Here is a 14,819-nt window from a genome sequence, read left to right as displayed (position 1 = left end):
TGCAAGGTTATCGGACACTCAAAAGCATCCTTCGAGCCGGAATCGAACCAGCGACCTAAGGATTGCTAACTAGCTACTACAGTCCTCCGCTCTACCAGCTGAGCTATCGAAGGTTTAGCCAGATATGCGTGCAGCTGCTTCCTAGGTTTTTGTGTCAGTGCCAACTAAAAAGAAGTTGGCCCTTCATTTGAAGGTAGTGCCAAGTGGAAGTTTTGGAGGATGCGGGCATCGATCCCGCTACCTCTCGCATGCTAAGCGAGCGCTCTACCATTTGAGCTAATCCCCCTCTACGGTTGCTGGCTTCTGGCACTCGGGTCACACCGCAGTCATGTTATCATGCCTAAACCAAGCTTTGACCATGGGAGAAGAAAGGTTTCTTTTTTTTTTTTTTTTTTAAGTGTGGATTTTTTGGTGCCTTGAAATATAAAGGACAGTGGAGTTTGCTGGGCTTTGGGTGGCCTGAAAGAACGAGACAGTGAATTTTTGGGGTACCTTTTTCCTGGGAGCATGAAAAATACAAAACTCTGCGCCTAGCAGAGGATGGTTTCGATCCATCGACCTCTGGGTTATGGGCCCAGCACGCTCCCGCTGCGCCACTCTGCTGCTGCTTAAACCTCTCTTACGAGAAGCCACATTACCGTCTGACTGTTGTCAAGCCACTAACGAAGCAGAAGAGTTGGCTTTAGTCACACTAGGGGTGAGAGTTGCATTTTCACGATTGAGAAGTGGTGCGAATTCTATGGCGTTGGTGGTATAGTGGTGAGCATAGCTGCCTTCCAAGCAGTTGACCCGGGTTCGATTCCCGGCCAACGCATTGTTTCTCTTGTTTTGAAGTATTCTTGTTAACACTCTCTCCAGAGGCCAATGGTTGTGCGGTCAGGCTCAAAAAGAGTGCGGCCAGGAGGTATGCAGCTGCAAAGTCTGTGCAAGAGAGCCTCCAAGTTGAAGCATGCAAGGTTATCGGACACTCAAAAGCATCCTTCGAGCCGGAATCGAACCAGCGACCTAAGGATTGCTAACTAGCTACTACAGTCCTCCGCTCTACCAGCTGAGCTATCGAAGGTTTAGCCAGATATGCGTGCAGCTGCTTCCTAGGTTTTTGTGTCAGTGCCAACTAAAAAGAAGTTGGCCCTTCATTTGAAGGTAGTGCCAAGTGGAAGTTTTGGAGGATGCGGGCATCGATCCCGCTACCTCTCGCATGCTAAGCGAGCGCTCTACCATTTGAGCTAATCCCCCTCTACGGTTGCTGGCTTCTGGCACTCGGGTCACACCGCAGTCATGTTATCATGCCTAAACCAAGCTTTGACCATGGGAGAAGAAAGGTTTCTTTTTTTTTTTTTTTTTTAAGTGTGGATTTTTTGGTGCCTTGAAATATAAAGGACAGTGGAGTTTGCTGGGCTTTGGGTGGCCTGAAAGAACGAGACAGTGAATTTTTGGGGTACCTTTTTCCTGGGAGCATGAAAAATACAAAACTCTGCGCCTAGCAGAGGATGGTTTCGATCCATCGACCTCTGGGTTATGGGCCCAGCACGCTCCCACTGCGCCACTCTGCTGCTGCTTAAACCTCTCTTACGAGAAGCCACATTACCGTCTGACTGTTGTCAAGCCACTAACGAAGCAGAAGAGTTGGCTTTAGTCACACTAGGGGTGAGAGTTGCATTTTCACGATTGAGAAGTGGTGCGAATTCTATGGCGTTGGTGGTATAGTGGTGAGCATAGCTGCCTTCCAAGCAGTTGACCCGGGTTCGATTCCCGGCCAACGCATTGTTTCTCTTGTTTTGAAGTATTCTTGTTAACACTCTCTCCAGAGGCCAATGGTTGTGCGGTCAGGCTCAAAAAGAGTGCGGCCAGGAGGTATGCAGCTGCAAAGTCTGTGCAAGAGAGCCTCCAAGTTGAAGCATGCAAGGTTATCGGACACTCAAAAGCATCCTTCGAGCCGGAATCGAACCAGCGACCTAAGGATTGCTAACTAGCTACTACAGTCCTCCGCTCTACCAGCTGAGCTATCGAAGGTTTAGCCAGATATGCGTGCAGCTGCTTCCTAGGTTTTTGTGTCAGTGCCAACTAAAAAGAAGTTGGCCCTTCATTTGAAGGTAGTGCCAAGTGGAAGTTTTGGAGGATGCGGGCATCGATCCCGCTACCTCTCGCATGCTAAGCGAGCGCTCTACCATTTGAGCTAATCCCCCTCTACGGTTGCTGGCTTCTGGCACTCGGGTCACACCGCAGTCATGTTATTATGCCTAAACCAAGCTTTGACCATGGGAGAAGAAAGGTTTCTTTTTTTTTTTTTTTTTTTTTTTAAGTGTGGATTTTTTGGTGCCTTGAAATATAAAGGACAGTGGAGTTTGCTGGGCTTTGGGTGGCCTGAAAGAACGAGACAGTGAATTTTTGGGGTACCTTTTTCCTGGGAGCATGAAAAATACAAAACTCTGCGCCTAGCAGAGGATGGTTTCGATCCATCGACCTCTGGGTTATGGGCCCAGCACGCTCCCGCTGCGCCACTCTGCTGCTGCTTAAACCTCTCTTACGAGAAGCCACATTACCGTCTGACTGTTGTCAAGCCACTAACGAAGCAGAAGAGTTGGCTTTAGTCACACTAGGGGTGAGAGTTGCATTTTCACGATTGAGAAGTGGTGCGAATTCTATGGCGTTGGTGGTATAGTGGTGAGCATAGCTGCCTTCCAAGCAGTTGACCCGGGTTCGATTCCCGGCCAACGCATTGTTTCTCTTGTTTTGAAGTATTCTTGTTAACACTCTCTCCAGAGGCCAATGGTTGTGCGGTCAGGCTCAAAAAGAGTGCGGCCAGGAGGTATGCAGCTGCAAAGTCTGTGCAAGAGAGCCTCCAAGTTGAAGCATGCAAGGTTATCGGACACTCAAAAGCATCCTTCGAGCCGGAATCGAACCAGCGACCTAAGGATTGCTAACTAGCTACTACAGTCCTCCGCTCTACCAGCTGAGCTATCGAAGGTTTAGCCAGATATGCGTGCAGCTGCTTCCTAGGTTTTTGTGTCAGTGCCAACTAAAAAGAAGTTGGCCCTTCATTTGAAGGTAGTGCCAAGTGGAAGTTTTGGAGGATGCGGGCATCGATCCCGCTACCTCTCGCATGCTAAGCGAGCGCTCTACCATTTGAGCTAATCCCCCTCTACGGTTGCTGGCTTCTGGCACTCGGGTCACACCGCAGTCATGTTATCATGCCTAAACCAAGCTTTGACCATGGGAGAAGAAAGGTTTCTTTTTTTTTTTTTTTTTTTAAGTGTGGATTTTTTGGTGCCTTGAAATATAAAGGACAGTGGAGTTTGCTGGGCTTTGGGTGGCCTGAAAGAACGAGACAGTGAATTTTTGGGGTACCTTTTTCCTGGGAGCATGAAAAATACAAAACTCTGCGCCTAGCAGAGGATGGTTTCGATCCATCGACCTCTGGGTTATGGGCCCAGCACGCTCCCGCTGCGCCACTCTGCTGCTGCTTAAACCTCTCTTACGAGAAGCCACATTACCGTCTGACTGTTGTCAAGCCACTAACGAAGCAGAAGAGTTGGCTTTAGTCACACTAGGGGTGAGAGTTGCATTTTCACGATTGAGAAGTGGTGCGAATTCTATGGCGTTGGTGGTATAGTGGTGAGCATAGCTGCCTTCCAAGCAGTTGACCCGGGTTCGATTCCCGGCCAACGCATTGTTTCTCTTGTTTTGAAGTATTCTTGTTAACACTCTCTCCAGAGGCCAATGGTTGTGCGGTCAGGCTCAAAAAGAGTGCGGCCAGGAGGTATGCAGCTGCAAAGTCTGTGCAAGAGAGCCTCCAAGTTGAAGCATGCAAGGTTATCGGACACTCAAAAGCATCCTTCGAGCCGGAATCGAACCAGTGACCTAAGGGTTGCTAACTAGCTACTACAGTCCTCCGCTCTACCAGCTGAGCTATTGAAGGTTTAGCCAGATATGCGTGCAGCTGCTTCCTAGGTTTTTGTGTCAGTGCCAACTAAAAAGAAGTTGGCCCTTCATTTGAAGGTAGTGCCAAGTGGAAGTTTTGGAGGATGCGGGCATCGATCCCGCTACCTCTCGCATGCTAAGCGAGCGCTCTACCATTTGAGCTAATCCCCCTCTACGGTTGCTGGCTTCTGGCACTCGGGTCACACCGCAGTCATGTTATCATGCCTAAACCAAGCTTTGACCATGGGAGAAGAAAGGTTTCTTTTTTTTTTTTTTTTTTAAGTGTGGATTTTTTGGTGCCTTGAAATATAAAGGACAGTGGAGTTTGCTGGGCTTTGGGTGGCCTGAAAGAACGAGACAGTGAATTTTTGGGGTACCTTTTTCCTGGGAGCATGAAAAATACAAAACTCTGCGCCTAGCAGAGGATGGTTTCGATCCATCGACCTCTGGGTTATGGGCCCAGCACGCTCCCGCTGCGCCACTCTGCTGCTGCTTAAACCTCTCTTACGAGAAGCCACATTACCGTCTGACTGTTGTCAAGCCACTAACGAAGCAGAAGAGTTGGCTTTAGTCACACTAGGGGTGAGAGTTGCATTTTCACGATTGAGAAGTGGTGCGAATTCTATGGCGTTGGTGGTATAGTGGTGAGCATAGCTGCCTTCCAAGCAGTTGACCCGGGTTCGATTCCCGGCCAACGCATTGTTTCTCTTGTTTTGAAGTATTCTTGTTAACACTCTCTCCAGAGGCCAATGGTTGTGCGGTCAGGCTCAAAAAGAGTGCGGCCAGGAGGTATGCAGCTGCAAAGTCTGTGCAAGAGAGCCTCCAAGTTGAAGCATGCAAGGTTATCGGACACTCAAAAGCATCCTTCGAGCCGGAATCGAACCAGCGACCTAAGGATTGCTAACTAGCTACTACAGTCCTCCGCTCTACCAGCTGAGCTATCGAAGGTTTAGCCAGATATGCGTGCAGCTGCTTCCTAGGTTTTTGTGTCAGTGCCAACTAAAAAGAAGTTGGCCCTTCATTTGAAGGTAGTGCCAAGTGGAAGTTTTGGAGGATGCGGGCATCGATCCCGCTACCTCTCGCATGCTAAGCGAGCGCTCTACCATTTGAGCTAATCCCCCTCTACGGTTGCTGGCTTCTGGCACTCGGGTCACACCGCAGTCATGTTATCATGCCTAAACCAAGCTTTGACCATGGGAGAAGAAAGGTTTCTTTTTTTTTTTTTTTTTTAAGTGTGGATTTTTTGGTGCCTTGAAATATAAAGGACAGTGGAGTTTGCTGGGCTTTGGGTGGCCTGAAAGAACGAGACAGTGAATTTTTGGGGTACCTTTTTCCTGGGAGCATGAAAAATACAAAACTCTGCGCCTAGCAGAGGATGGTTTCGATCCATCGACCTCTGGGTTATGGGCCCAGCACGCTCCCGCTGCGCCACTCTGCTGCTGCTTAAACCTCTCTTACGAGAAGCCACATTACCGTCTGACTGTTGTCAAGCCACTAACGAAGCAGAAGAGTTGGCTTTAGTCACACTAGGGGTGAGAGTTGCATTTTCACGATTGAGAAGTGGTGCGAATTCTATGGCGTTGGTGGTATAGTGGTGAGCATAGCTGCCTTCCAAGCAGTTGACCCGGGTTCGATTCCCGGCCAACGCATTGTTTCTCTTGTTTTGAAGTATTCTTGTTAACACTCTCTCCAGAGGCCAATGGTTGTGCGGTCAGGCTCAAAAAGAGTGCGGCCAGGAGGTATGCAGCTGCAAAGTCTGTGCAAGAGAGCCTCCAAGTTGAAGCATGCAAGGTTATCGGACACTCAAAAGCATCCTTCGAGCCGGAATCGAACCAGCGACCTAAGGATTGCTAACTAGCTACTACAGTCCTCCGCTCTACCAGCTGAGCTATCGAAGGTTTAGCCAGATATGCGTGCAGCTGCTTCCTAGGTTTTTGTGTCAGTGCCAACTAAAAAGAAGTTGGCCCTTCATTTGAAGGTAGTGCCAAGTGGAAGTTTTGGAGGATGCGGGCATCGATCCCGCTACCTCTCGCATGCTAAGCGAGCGCTCTACCATTTGAGCTAATCCTCCTCTACGGTTGCTGGCTTCTGGCACTCGGGTCACACCGCAGTCATGTTATCATGCCTAAACCAAGCTTTGACCATGGGAGAAGAAAGGTTTCTTTTTTTTTTTTTTTTTTAAGTGTAGATTTTTTGGTGCCTTGAAATATAAAGGACAGTGGAGTTTGCTGGGCTTTGGGTGGCCTGAAAGAACGAGACAGTGAATTTTTGGGGTACCTTTTTCCTGGGAGCATGAAAAATACAAAACTCTGCGCCTAGCAGAGGATGGTTTCGATCCATCGACCTCTGGGTTATGGGCCCAGCACGCTCCCGCTGCGCCACTCTGCTGCTGCTTAAACCTCTCTTACGAGAAGCCACATTACCGTCTGACTGTTGTCAAGCCACTAACGAAGCAGAAGAGTTGGCTTTAGTCACACTAGGGGTGAGAGTTGCATTTTCACGATTGAGAAGTGGTGCGAATTCTATGGCGTTGGTGGTATAGTGGTGAGCATAGCTGCCTTCCAAGCAGTTGACCCGGGTTCGATTCCCGGCCAACGCATTGTTTCTCTTGTTTTGAAGTATTCTTGTTAACACTCTCTCCAGAGGCCAATGGTTGTGCGGTCAGGCTCAAAAAGAGTGCGGCCAGGAGGTATGCAGCTGCAAAGTCTGTGCAAGAGAGCCTCCAAGTTGAAGCATGCAAGGTTATCGGACACTCAAAAGCATCCTTCGAGCCGGAATCGAACCAGCGACCTAAGGATTGCTAACTAGCTACTACAGTCCTCCGCTCTACCAGCTGAGCTATCGAAGGTTTAGCCAGATATGCGTGCAGCTGCTTCCTAGGTTTTTGTGTCAGTGCCAACTAAAAAGAAGTTGGCCCTTCATTTGAAGGTAGTGCCAAGTGGAAGTTTTGGAGGATGCGGGCATCGATCCCGCTACCTCTCGCATGCTAAGCGAGCGCTCTACCATTTGAGCTAATCCCCCTCTACGGTTGCTGGCTTCTGGCACTCGGGTCACACCGCAGTCATGTTGTCATGCCTAAACCAAGCTTTGACCATGGGAGAAGAAAGGTTTCTTTTTTTTTTTTTTTTTTAAGTGTGGATTTTTTGGTGCCTTGAAATATAAAGGACAGTGGAGTTTGCTGGGCTTTGGGTGGCCTGAAAGAACGAGACAGTGAATTTTTGGGGTACCTTTTTCCTGGGAGCATGAAAAATACAAAACTCTGCGCCTAGCAGAGGATGGTTTCGATCCATCGACCTCTGGGTTATGGGCCCAGCACGCTCCCGCTGCGCCACTCTGCTGCTGCTTAAACCTCTCTTATGAGAAGCCACATTACCGTCTGACTGTTGTCAAGCCACTAACGAAGCAGAAGAGTTGGCTTTAGTCACACTAGGGGTGAGAGTTGCATTTTCACGATTGAGAAGTGGTGCGAATTCTATGGCGTTGGTGGTATAGTGGTGAGCATAGCTGCCTTCCAAGCAGTTGACCCGGGTTCGATTCCCGGCCAACGCATTGTTTCTCTTGTTTTGAAGTATTCTTGTTAACACTCTCTCCAGAGGCCAATGGTTGTGCGGTCAGGCTCAAAAAGAGTGCGGCCAGGAGGTATGCAGCTGCAAAGTCTGTGCAAGAGAGCCTCCAAGTTGAAGCATGCAAGGTTATCGGACACTCAAAAGCATCCTTCGAGCCGGAATCGAACCAGCGACCTAAGGATTGCTAACTAGCTACTACAGTCCTCCGCTCTACCAGCTGAGCTATCGAAGGTTTAGCCAGATATGCGTGCAGCTGCTTCCTAGGTTTTTGTGTCAGTGCCAACTAAAAAGAAGTTGGCCCTTCATTTGAAGGTAGTGCCAAGTGGAAGTTTTGGAGGATGCGGGCATCGATCCCGCTACCTCTCGCATGCTAAGCGAGCGCTCTACCATTTGAGCTAATCCCCCTCTACGGTTGCTGGCTTCTGGCACTCGGGTCACACCGCAGTCATGTTATCATGCCTAAACCAAGCTTTGACCATGGGAGAAGAAAGGTTTCTTTTTTTTTTTTTTTTTTTTTTAAGTGTGGATTTTTTGGTGCCTTGAAATATAAAGGACAGTGGAGTTTGCTGGGCTTTGGGTGGCCTGAAAGAACGAGACAGTGAATTTTTGGGGTACCTTTTTCCTGGGAGCATGAAAAATACAAAACTCTGCGCCTAGCAGAGGATGGTTTCGATCCATCGACCTCTGGGTTATGGGCCCAGCACGCTCCCGCTGCGCCACTCTGCTGCTGCTTAAACCTCTCTTACGAGAAGCCACATTACCGTCTGACTGTTGTCAAGCCACTAACGAAGCAGAAGAGTTGGCTTTAGTCACACTAGGGGTGAGAGTTGCATTTTCACGATTGAGAAGTGGTGCGAATTCTATGGCGTTGGTGGTATAGTGGTGAGCATAGCTGCCTTCCAAGCAGTTGACCCGGGTTCGATTCCCGGCCAACGCATTGTTTCTCTTGTTTTGAAGTATTCTTGTTAACACTCTCTCCAGAGGCCAATGGTTGTGCGGTCAGGCTCAAAAAGAGTGCGGCCAGGAGGTATGCAGCTGCAAAGTCTGTGCAAGAGAGCCTCCAAGTTGAAGCATGCAAGGTTATCGGACACTCAAAAGCATCCTTTGAGCCGGAATCGAACCAGCGACCTAAGGATTGCTAACTAGCTACTACAGTCCTCCGCTCTACCAGCTGAGCTATCGAAGGTTTAGCCAGATATGCGTGCAGCTGCTTCCTAGGTTTTTGTGTCAGTGCCAACTAAAAAGAAGTTGGCCCTTCATTTGAAGGTAGTGCCAAGTGGAAGTTTTGGAGGATGCGGGCATCGATCCGGCTACCTCTCGCATGCTAAGCGAGCGCTCTACCATTTGAGCTAATCCCCCTCTACGGTTGCTGGCTTCTGGCACTCGGGTCACACCGCAGTCATGTTATCATGCCTAAACCAAGCTTTGACCATGGGAGAAGAAAGGTTTCTTTTTTTTTTTTTTTTTTAAGTGTGGATTTTTTGGTGCCTTGAAATATAAAGGACAGTGGAGTTTGCTGGGCTTTGGGTGGCCTGAAAGAACGAGACAGTGAATTTTTGGGGTACCTTTTTCCTGGGAGCATGAAAAATACAAAACTCTGCGCCTAGCAGAGGATGGTTTCGATCCATCGACCTCTGGGTTATGGGCCCAGCACGCTCCCGCTGCGCCACTCTGCTGCTGCTTAAACCTCTCTTACGAGAAGCCACATTACCGTCTGACTGTTGTCAAGCCACTAACGAAGCAGAAGAGTTGGCTTTAGTCACACTAGGGGTGAGAGTTGCATTTTCACGATTGAGAAGTGGTGCGAATTCTATGGCGTTGGTGGTATAGTGGTGAGCATAGCTGCCTTCCAAGCAGTTGACCCGGGTTCGATTCCCGGCCAATGCATTGTTTCTCTTGTTTTGAAGTATTCTTGTTAACACTCTCTCCAGAGGCCAATGGTTGTGCGGTCAGGCTCAAAAAGAGTGCGGCCAGGAGGTATGCAGCTGCAAAGTCTGTGCAAGAGAGCCTCCAAGTTGAAGCATGCAAGGTTATCGGACACTCAAAAGCATCCTTCGAGCCGGAATCGAACCAGCGACCTAAGGATTGCTAACTAGCTACTACAGTCCTCCGCTCTACCAGCTGAGCTATCGAAGGTTTAGCCAGATATGCGTGCAGCTGCTTCCTAGGTTTTTGTGTCAGTGCCAACTAAAAAGAAGTTGGCCCTTCATTTGAAGGTAGTGCCAAGTGGAAGTTTTGGAGGATGCGGGCATCGATCCCGCTACCTCTCGCATGCTAAGCGAGCGCTCTACCATTTGAGCTAATCCCCCTCTACGGTTGCTGGCTTCTGGCACTCGGGTCACACCGCAGTCATGTTATCATGCCTAAACCAAGCTTTGACCATGGGAGAAGAAAGGTTTCTTTTTTTTTTTTTTTTTTAAGTGTGGATTTTTTGGTGCCTTGAAATATAAAGGACAGTGGAGTTTGCTGGGCTTTGGGTGGCCTGAAAGAACGAGACAGTGAATTTTTGGGGTACCTTTTTCCTGGGAGCATGAAAAATACAAAACTCTGCGCCTAGCAGAGGATGGTTTCGATCCATCGACCTCTGGGTTATGGGCCCAGCACGCTCCCGCTGCGCCACTCTGCTGCTGCTTAAACCTCTCTTACGAGAAGCCACATTACCGTCTGACTGTTGTCAAGCTACTAACGAAGCAGAAGAGTTGGCTTTAGTCACACTAGGGGTGAGAGTTGCATTTTCACGATTGAGAAGTGGTGCGAATTCTATGGCGTTGGTGGTATAGTGGTGAGCATAGCTGCCTTCCAAGCAGTTGACCCGGGTTCGATTCCCGGCCAACGCGTTGTTTCTCTTGTTTTGAAGTATTCTTGTTAACACTCTCTCCAGAGGCCAATGGTTGTGCGGTCAGGCTCAAAAAGAGTGCGGCCAGGAGGTATGCAGCTGCAAAGTCTGTGCAAGAGAGCCTCCAAGTTGAAGCATGCAAGGTTATCGGACACTCAAAAGCATCCTTCGAGCCGGAATCGAACCAGCGACCTAAGGATTGCTAACTAGCTACTACAGTCCTCCGCTCTACCAGCTGAGCTATCGAAGGTTTAGCCAGATATGCGTGCAGCTGCTTCCTAGGTTTTTGTGTCAGTGCCAACTAAAAAGAAGTTGGCCCTTCATTTGAAGGTAGTGCCAAGTGGAAGTTTTGGAGGATGCGGGCATCGATCCCGCTACCTCTCGCATGCTAAGCGAGCGCTCTACCATTTGAGCTAATCCCCCTCTACGGTTGCTGGCTTCTGGCACTCGGGTCACACCGCAGTCATGTTATCATGCCTAAACCAAGCTTTGACCATGGGAGAAGAAAGGTTTCTTTTTTTTTTTTTTTTTTAAGTGTGGATTTTTTGGTGCCTTGAAATATAAAGGACAGTGGAGTTTGCTGGGCTTTGGGTGGCCTGAAAGAACGAGACAGTGAATTTTTGGGGTACCTTTTTCCTGGGAGCATGAAAAATACAAAACTCTGCGCCTAGCAGAGGATGGTTTCGATCCATCGACCTCTGGGTTATGGGCCCAGCACGCTCCCGCTGCGCCACTCTGCTGCTGCTTAAACCTCTCTTACGAGAAGCCACATTACCGTCTGACTGTTGTCAAGCCACTAACGAAGCAGAAGAGTTGGCTTTAGTCACACTAGGGGTGAGAGTTGCATTTTCACGATTGAGAAGTGGTGCGAATTCTATGGCGTTGGTGGTATAGTGGTGAGCATAGCTGCCTTCCAAGCAGTTGACCCGGGTTCGATTCCCGGCCAACGCATTGTTTCTCTTGTTTTGAAGTATTCTTGTTAACACTCTCTCCAGAGGCCAATGGTTGTGCGGTCAGGCTCAAAAAGAGTGCGGCCAGGAGGTATGCAGCTGCAAAGTCTGTGCAAGAGAGCCTCCAAGTTGAAGCATGCAAGGTTATCGGACACTCAAAAGCATCCTTCGAGCCGGAATCGAACCAGCGACCTAAGGATTGCTAACTAGCTACTACAGTCCTCCGCTCTACCAGCTGAGCTATCGAAGGTTTAGCCAGATATGCGTGCAGCTGCTTCCTAGGTTTTTGTGTCAGTGCCAACTAAAAAGAAGTTGGCCCTTCATTTGAAGGTAGTGCCAAGTGGAAGTTTTGGAGGATGCGGGCATCGATCCCGCTACCTCTCGCATGCTAAGCGAGCGCTCTACCATTTGAGCTAATCCCCCTCTACGGTTGCTGGCTTCTGGCACTCGGGTCACACCGCAGTCATGTTATCATGCCTAAACCAAGCTTTGACCATGGGAGAAGAAAGGTTTCTTTTTTTTTTTTTTTTTTAAGTGTGGATTTTTTGGTGCCTTGAAATATAAAGGACAGTGGAGTTTGCTGGGGTTTGGGTGGCCTGAAAGAACGAGACAGTGAATTTTTGGGGTACCTTTTTCCTGGGAGCATGAAAAATACAAAACTCTGCGCCTAGCAGAGGATGGTTTCGATCCATCGACCTCTGGGTTATGGGCCCAGCACGCTCCCGCTGCGCCACTCTGCTGCTGCTTAAACCTCTCTTACGAGAAGCCACATTACCGTCTGACTGTTGTCAAGCCACTAACGAAGCAGAAGAGTTGGCTTTAGTCACACTAGGGGTGAGAGTTGCATTTTCACGATTGAGAAGTGGTGCGAATTCTATGGCGTTGGTGGTATAGTGGTGAGCATAGCTGCCTTCCAAGCAGTTGACCCGGGTTCGATTCCCGGCCAACGCATTGTTTCTCTTGTTTTGAAGTATTCTTGTTAACACTCTCTCCAGAGGCCAATGGTTGTGCGGTCAGGCTCAAAAAGAGTGCGGCCAGGAGGTATGCAGCTGCAAAGTCTGTGCAAGAGAGCCTCCAAGTTGAAGCATGCAAGGTTATCGGACACTCAAAAGCATCCTTCGAGCCGGAATCGAACCAGCGACCTAAGGATTGCTAACTAGCTACTACAGTCCTCCGCTCTACCAGCTGAGCTATCGAAGGTTTAGCCAGATATGCGTGCAGCTGCTTCCTAGGTTTTTGTGTCAGTGCCAACTAAAAAGAAGTTGGCCCTTCATTTGCAGGTAGTGCCAAGTGGAGGTTTTGGAGGATGCGGGCATCGATCCCGCTACCTCTCGCATGCTAAGCGAGCGCTCTACCATTTGAGCTAATCCTCCTCTACGGTTGCTGGCTTCTGGCACTCGTGTCACACCGCAGTCATGTTATCATGCCTAAACCAAGCTTTGACCATGGGAGAAGAAAGGTTTCTTTTTTTTTTTTTTTTTTTTAAGTGTGGATTTTTTGGTGCCTTGAAATATAAAGGACAGTGGAGTTTGCTGGGCTTTGGGTGGCCTGAAAGAACGAGACAGTGAATTTTTGGGGTACCTTTTTCCTGGGAGCATGAAAAATACAAAACTCTGCGCCTAGCAGAGGATGGTTTCGATCCATCGACCTCTGGGTTATGGGCCCAGCACGCTCCCGCTGCGCCACTCTGCTGCTGCTTAAACCTCTCTTACGAGAAGCCACATTACCGTCTGACTGTTGTCAAGCCACTAACGAAGCAGAAGAGTTGGCTTTAGTCACACTAGGGGTGAGAGTTGCATTTTCACGATTGAGAAGTGGTGCGAATTCTATGGCGTTGGTGGTATAGTGGTGAGCATAGCTGCCTTCCAAGCAGTTGACCCGGGTTCGATTCCCGGCCAACGCGTTGTTTCTCTTGTTTTGAAGTATTCTTGTTAACACTCTCTCCAGAGGCCAATGGTTGTGCGGTCAGGCTCAAAAAGAGTGCGGCCAGGAGGTATGCAGCTGCAAAGTCTGTGCAAGAGAGCCTCCAAGTTGAAGCATGCAAGGTTATCGGACACTCAAAAGCATCCTTCGAGCCGGAATCGAACCAGCGACCTAAGGATTGCTAACTAGCTACTACAGTCCTCCGCTCTACCAGCTGAGCTATCGAAGGTTTAGCCAGATATGCGTGCAGCTGCTTCCTAGGTTTTTGTGTCAGTGCCAACTAAAAAGAAGTTGGCCCATCATTTGAAGGTAGTGCCAAGTGGAAGTTTTGGAGGATGCGGGCATCGATCCCGCTACCTCTCGCATGCTAAGCGAGCGCTCTACCATTTGAGCTAATCCCCCTCTACGGTTGCTGGCTTCTGGCACTCGGGTCACACCGCAGTCATGTTATCATGCCTAAACCAAGCTTTGACCATGGGAGAAGAAAGGTTTCTTTTTTTTTTTTTTTTTTAAGTGTGGATTTTTTGGTGCCTTGAAATATAAAGGACAGTGGAGTTTGCTGGGCTTTGGGTGGCCTGAAAGAACGAGACAGTGAATTTTTGGGGTACCTTTTTCCTGGGAGCATGAAAAATACAAAACTCTGCGCCTAGCAGAGGATGGTTTCGATCCATCGACCTCTGGGTTATGGGCCCAGCACGCTCCCGCTGCGCCACTCTGCTGCTGCTTAAACCTCTCTTACGAGAAGCCACATTACCGTCTGACTGTTGTCAAGCCACTAACGAAGCAGAAGAGTTGGCTTTAGTCACACTAGGGGTGAGAGTTGCATTTTCACGATTGAGAAGTGGTGCGAATTCTATGGCGTTGGTGGTATAGTGGTGAGCATAGCTGCCTTCCAAGCAGTTGACCCGGGTTCGATTCCCGGCCAACGCATTGTTTCTCTTGTTTTGAAGTATTCTTGTTAACACTCTCTCCAGAGGCCAATGGTTGTGCGGTCAGGCTCAAAAAGAGTGCGGCCAGGAGGTATGCAGCTGCAAAGTCTGTGCAAGAGAGCCTCCAAGTTGAAGCATGCAAGGTTATCGGACACTCAAAAGCATCCTTCGAGCCGGAATCGAACCAGCGACCTAAGGATTGCTAACTAGCTACTACAGTCCTCCGCTCTACCAGCTGAGCTATCGAAGGTTTAGCCAGATATGCGTGCAGCTGCTTCCTAGGTTTTTGTGTCAGTGCCAACTAAAAAGAAGTTGGCCCTTCATTTGAAGGTAGTGCCAAGTGGAAGTTTTGGAGGATGCGGGCATCGATCCCGCTACCTCTCGCATGCTAAGCGAGCGCTCTACCATTTGAGCTAATCCCCCTCTACGGTTGCTGGCTTCTGGCACTCGGGTCACACCGCAGTCATGTTATCATGCCTAAACCAAGCTTTGACCATGGGAGAAGAAAGGTTTCTTTTTTTTTTTTTTTTTTAAGTGTGGATTTTTTGGTGCCTTGAAATATAAAGGACAGTGGAGTTTGCTGGGCTTTGGGTGGCCTGAAAGAACGAGACAGTGAATTTTTGGGGTACCTTTTTCCTGGGAGCATGAAAAATACAAAACTCTGCGCCTAGCAGAGGATGGTTTCGATCCATCG

The 14,819-nt window shown here is 48.9% G+C and overlaps 14 non-coding genes across 14 annotated transcripts; 12 read left to right on the top strand and 2 right to left on the bottom strand.

Moving 5' to 3' along the window:
* The first annotated feature begins 742 nt into the window (after window positions 1-742).
* On the top strand, window positions 743-814 carry TRNAG-UCC (transfer RNA glycine (anticodon UCC)). The gene has a single exon. It is a non-coding gene; the product is annotated as a tRNA-Gly (tRNA).
* An 878-nt stretch (window positions 815-1,692) lies between these two features.
* Window positions 1,693-1,764, top strand: TRNAG-UCC (transfer RNA glycine (anticodon UCC)). Its single transcript has one exon. It is a non-coding gene; the product is annotated as a tRNA-Gly (tRNA).
* An 883-nt stretch (window positions 1,765-2,647) lies between these two features.
* On the top strand, window positions 2,648-2,719 carry TRNAG-UCC (transfer RNA glycine (anticodon UCC)). Its single transcript has one exon. It is a non-coding gene; the product is annotated as a tRNA-Gly (tRNA).
* Window positions 2,720-3,598: 879 nt separating this feature from the next.
* On the top strand, window positions 3,599-3,670 carry TRNAG-UCC (transfer RNA glycine (anticodon UCC)). Its single transcript has one exon. It is a non-coding gene; the product is annotated as a tRNA-Gly (tRNA).
* An 878-nt stretch (window positions 3,671-4,548) lies between these two features.
* Window positions 4,549-4,620, top strand: TRNAG-UCC (transfer RNA glycine (anticodon UCC)). The gene has a single exon. It is a non-coding gene; the product is annotated as a tRNA-Gly (tRNA).
* An 878-nt stretch (window positions 4,621-5,498) lies between these two features.
* On the top strand, window positions 5,499-5,570 carry TRNAG-UCC (transfer RNA glycine (anticodon UCC)). Its single transcript has one exon. It is a non-coding gene; the product is annotated as a tRNA-Gly (tRNA).
* Window positions 5,571-5,919: 349 nt separating this feature from the next.
* Window positions 5,920-5,992, bottom strand: TRNAA-AGC (transfer RNA alanine (anticodon AGC)). Its single transcript has one exon. It is a non-coding gene; the product is annotated as a tRNA-Ala (tRNA).
* A 456-nt stretch (window positions 5,993-6,448) lies between these two features.
* Window positions 6,449-6,520, top strand: TRNAG-UCC (transfer RNA glycine (anticodon UCC)). Its single transcript has one exon. It is a non-coding gene; the product is annotated as a tRNA-Gly (tRNA).
* Window positions 6,521-7,398: 878 nt separating this feature from the next.
* TRNAG-UCC (transfer RNA glycine (anticodon UCC)) lies at window positions 7,399-7,470 on the top strand. Its single transcript has one exon. It is a non-coding gene; the product is annotated as a tRNA-Gly (tRNA).
* Window positions 7,471-8,352: 882 nt separating this feature from the next.
* Window positions 8,353-8,424, top strand: TRNAG-UCC (transfer RNA glycine (anticodon UCC)). Its single transcript has one exon. It is a non-coding gene; the product is annotated as a tRNA-Gly (tRNA).
* Window positions 8,425-11,202: 2,778 nt separating this feature from the next.
* Window positions 11,203-11,274, top strand: TRNAG-UCC (transfer RNA glycine (anticodon UCC)). Its single transcript has one exon. It is a non-coding gene; the product is annotated as a tRNA-Gly (tRNA).
* An 878-nt stretch (window positions 11,275-12,152) lies between these two features.
* Window positions 12,153-12,224, top strand: TRNAG-UCC (transfer RNA glycine (anticodon UCC)). The gene has a single exon. It is a non-coding gene; the product is annotated as a tRNA-Gly (tRNA).
* A 349-nt stretch (window positions 12,225-12,573) lies between these two features.
* Window positions 12,574-12,646, bottom strand: TRNAA-AGC (transfer RNA alanine (anticodon AGC)). The gene has a single exon. It is a non-coding gene; the product is annotated as a tRNA-Ala (tRNA).
* A 1,408-nt stretch (window positions 12,647-14,054) lies between these two features.
* TRNAG-UCC (transfer RNA glycine (anticodon UCC)) lies at window positions 14,055-14,126 on the top strand. Its single transcript has one exon. It is a non-coding gene; the product is annotated as a tRNA-Gly (tRNA).
* Window positions 14,127-14,819: the final 693 nt, after the last annotated feature.

Source organism: Eleutherodactylus coqui, chromosome 1 (assembly GCF_035609145.1).
Source record: "Eleutherodactylus coqui strain aEleCoq1 chromosome 1, aEleCoq1.hap1, whole genome shotgun sequence".
NCBI classification, from domain to species: domain Eukaryota; kingdom Metazoa; phylum Chordata; class Amphibia; order Anura; family Eleutherodactylidae; genus Eleutherodactylus; species Eleutherodactylus coqui.
The sequence above is the reverse complement of the archived record's forward strand: the minus strand, read 5'-3'. Positions and strand labels throughout refer to the sequence as shown.